The sequence below is a fragment of the Phocoena sinus genome, chromosome 21 (assembly GCF_008692025.1).
Source record: "Phocoena sinus isolate mPhoSin1 chromosome 21, mPhoSin1.pri, whole genome shotgun sequence".
Lineage (NCBI taxonomy): Eukaryota > Metazoa > Chordata > Mammalia > Artiodactyla > Phocoenidae > Phocoena > Phocoena sinus.
The window spans coordinates 30651434-30655610 of NC_045783.1; the positions used below are offsets into that span (position 1 = coordinate 30651434).

Genomic DNA, 4177 nt, shown 5'->3' on the forward strand with positions numbered 1-4177 from the left:
TATAGTTGATTTACAACATCGTGTTAGTTTCAGGTGTACAGCAAAGTGAATCAGTTATACATATACATGTATCCACTCTTGTTTGGATTCTTTTCCCGTATAGGTCACTACAGAGTATTGAGTAGAGTTCCCTGTGCAGGTTCATATTGGTTATCTATTTTATGTGTAGTAGTGTGTATATGTCAGTCTCAGTCTCCCAGTTTATCCCTCCCTCCCCCCCCATCCTCTGGTAAACATAAGTTTATTTTCTACATCTGTAACTCTATTTCTGTTTTGTAAATAAGTTCACTTGTACCATTTTTTTAGATTCCACATATACACGGTATCATAGGATGTCTGTCTTTCTCTGTCTGACTTACTTCACTCAGCATGACAGGTCCATCCGTGTGGCTGCACAAAGCTTTTGAATCACAGCACTAAGGCCGTTATTTTAAAGTCGCTAGTACAATACTTCCAATTACTGACATTTCTGGGGAAGCAGGAGGGAGAGGCTAAAGTATGGGTTTGTTCTGCCATCTTTATTCAATTCCTGATTAATCCTTAGCCCACTCTTCCAAAATTCCTTATAAAATAGAGAACACTGTAAATAATATGTTAACATTTGTGTAAAACAGGAGGTTAAAAATGTATTAGAATGTTCTTACAGATGCACAGAATATCTCTGGAAAGACACACGAGAAGCTGTCAAAGATGATTGTGGGGAGGGGCATTGGGCAGCTGGGGGCACAGGTGGGAGAGCTGACTGGCCACCATGGGACCCAAGGCTACCTTTGAATATGGTTATGAAGAGATAAAACAGGCAAAAGACCCAAACACTTCAGTCAATGCATTGCCCCAGGTGCAGCCTGCTCATCATGTCAGGTGTGAACGCTCCCAGCTCTGCATGTAATGTGGCCCCGCGCACGTCTCTGACCTCATCTCCTAGACATTCCCCTTGTATGGGGGATACGCTCGCTCCTGCAGCAAGGGCCTTCTTGCTGTTCCTTGAACAAGCGGAACTCGGCGTCACACGGGGCCTTTGACCTATGTTGCCGTGGCCTGGATCCCTCCTCTCCATCCTTGCATGGCTCACTCCTTCACTTCTGCAGGTCTCTGCTCCGCTGTCACCTCCTGGGGGAATCCTTCCCTCACCACCTCGGATCCCCATTGCTCTCCGCTCTTCCCATGTCACTTCCTCTGCCTGTCACTTACTCATAGGTTTCCTTGCTCATATGAGCGCCGGGAGCCTGGGACTCTTTTCCCGAGCACCTAGAATAGGGCCCACCCCAAAGACAGCACTCCATACATGTTTTCTTTTCTTTTTTTTTTTAAATTTATTTTTTTATTTATTTAACTTATTTATTTTTGGCTGCATTGGGTCTTCATTGCAGTGCGCGGGTTTCTCATTGCGGTGGCTTCTCTTGTTGTGGAGCACAGGTTCTAGGTGCCCTGGCTTCAGTAGTTGTGGCTCGTGGGCTCTAGAGCACAGGCTCAGTAGTTGTGGCGCACAGGCTTAGTAGTTGTGGCGCACAGGCTTAATTGCTCCCTGGCATGTGGGATCTTCCCGGACCAGGGCTCAAACCTGTGTCCCCTGCATTGGCAGGCAGGTTCTTTTTTTTTTTTTTTAATAAAGTTTTATTTTTCAAAATATACAGTTGGTGGGACCTGTTCATGCATCTTCACTAACAGCTGGAGCATCTCCACCCTTGGTATTTCTGGTATACATTACTTGAGCTCTGTGCTTTGAAACCAGTTTAATAAGTCCTTTACTAAGGAGCTCCTGCAGGGCTGCCCTGGCCAGGGAACCACGAATCCTCAGTCTCTCAGAGACGACAGCTGGACTTATAAGCTTCTAGTTGGGAACTTCTTTACAGAGTTTGTCATATGTTGCTTTGTCAAACAAGACGAGGTTATTGAGCTTGTCCCAAACTTTGCCTTTGGACCACTTCTTCTTTTTGGCCTTGCCCCCAGATTTGTTCACTGGGTCTTTGTCTTTGTTGGCTGACTTTCCAACATCTTTCTTCTTCTTGTTGTCCTTGGGCGGCATAGCGAAGCCGGGAGAGCAACTGGTACCACTGCGCCTCGCTAAGGTGTCGGACAAAAAGGGCAGGCGGATTCTTAACCCCTGGGCCACCAGGGGAAATCCAGCCCCTGCAACTCTTAATATACTGTTTTTTCCTAACCTGGGGGCTTCATTTTCTCAGAGCAACTTTCTTCACCAGCCATAGGTAATCTCACACCCAACTTCGACACACCCAAGAGGACCTGGATGTTTAAATTCAGCTCTAGGCTCTCTCGGCCTTAGCGCCATCTTCTGAGAAACCTCCGAGCCATGAGAGCCAAGTGGAGGAAGAAGAAAACGTGCAGGCTGACGCGCAAAAGAAGAAAGATGAGGCAGAGGTCCAAGTAAACTTGTACACCCATGGAAGCTGCAGGAGCAGAAACAAGGGCAGCCAGGGGCCAGGGACGCCGGTACAAATTGTTGGACTGCATGCCCATTGTCTAGAACTCGTCTCAATGGATCTAAAGCATCTATGGCCATTCTGATGGCCTCAGTCACCTTTGAGAGACCCACCTTGCTTGTATCAAAGTGGTCCCTTTAGGTCCTTGGCCCTGGACGTGGACAGACGTGGGTCATAGACCCACTCCTGGACCAATCAACTAAGCCATGTAGGTGGGACAGGGTGATGGGCTCAAATTAAAGCAGGGATCCATTGGTGACCAAGTGACGGTACCAGGGAGAACACGGAGACTCCCCTCTGGAACCAGAGTTGGGCGGGAGAAAGGGCATTCTCAAGAGAGCCGGGGTGTAGGGAGGGGCATTCTCCAAAGTGGAGATACGTGAACAAGTGCACTGGGCCGCTGAGCACGGGAGCCAGTCCCCCATGACTGGTAATTATAACATAATCTGCTTTCCAGCTCTCCCCTCAAGCCCTCTCAACCCTCGCACCAGATGCTCATTGGCTTTTTGCCCCACCTAGTTACCAGCGATCCTCTTCCAAATCAGTGACTTTGATGGGAATTGTATCGTTACTGTTTTCTAGAATTACTGAGCTTTGCCATGGGCACAGGCTGCAGACCAACGGCTCCTCTTACCAAAGTCACCTGAAGTGATGTGGGCGGAGGTGCTCTTTTCCTCATGAATTATTCCACCTGCAGTTGACTCGCGCTTTATTTTACTTCCCTTTTCACATCTGTTGCCCAGCTCGGCCCTCTGCCACCTGGCGTGACTATTATTCCTCCTTCCTTCCATATTGAGCAACGCCGCTCTCTCCTCCGAGGGCAGCACAGGGCCCCAGCAACCCCGGCAAGTGTGCCCACTTACTCGTAAACAGTTGTGAAATCTGCAATCTTAGCACGAGAAGGGCCCATAGCAGTCAGCTGGTCCAACCCTGTATCTTACCGGGGAGAAAATGAAGCTAAACTATTATATCTGAGTTTCTCAAGGTCACCCAGGACAGCAGGGGCACAGGATAGCTGAGGTCTTGGTGCTTTCTGGTTCCTAACACAGTGATGTCGCCAGGAACAGGACAAAACGACCAGCAAAAAATAGAAACGGGGGTGGTGGAACACAAGCAGTTCCTCGGGTCCTATGACCAAAATTCCCCACCGTCATCCTGCTCTTTGTGTTCTCTCTTAAAATAAATCCGTTCCCCTTATGAACACATGCACTGCAGGACCCCTCACCAAGACAGGACGGGACTCCTGTCTTACTCAGCAGTTGGTTATCAAGCCACTCTGTATCATGCTCTGTGGAGAATGGAAAAAACCAAACAAACAAAACACTCCAAACCAAACACCCCAGCCAAGAAAACGAACAAAAAACACATAAGTTATGGTCCCTAACCATGGGAAAGTTTTCAACCGGTTTGGGGAGAAAGGCTCGAAATATTTGATCAAGTTTAGGATCCAAGGACTGTCAGAACGCAGGGTGGGATGTTACTGAACACATGGTGGAGACCGGCTTCCCAATATTGCCCTTACTCTGCATCTTCTCATCGTCCTATGTAAAAGAAAATGTAATAAAAACTTGCCCCAACCTCCATAAAGATGCCCCCAAGTCTCCTCCAGTTGACTTTAGAGGTTGAATAAACATAATTATTGTGGAAAAGGGATAAACATCAAGTGCCAGGAGCTCAGAGGACGAGAAGAGTGTTCGGGGAAACCCCTCCCAAGGGCTCTGATTACCGCCCCTCTT

General features: G+C 48.0%; 1 pseudogene; it reads right to left on the reverse strand.

Annotated features, from left to right (window-relative positions):
• Positions 1–1648: 1648 nt before the first annotated feature.
• Positions 1649–2026, reverse strand: LOC116746629 (annotated as a pseudogene).
• Between the last annotated feature and the right edge of the window lie 2151 nt (positions 2027–4177).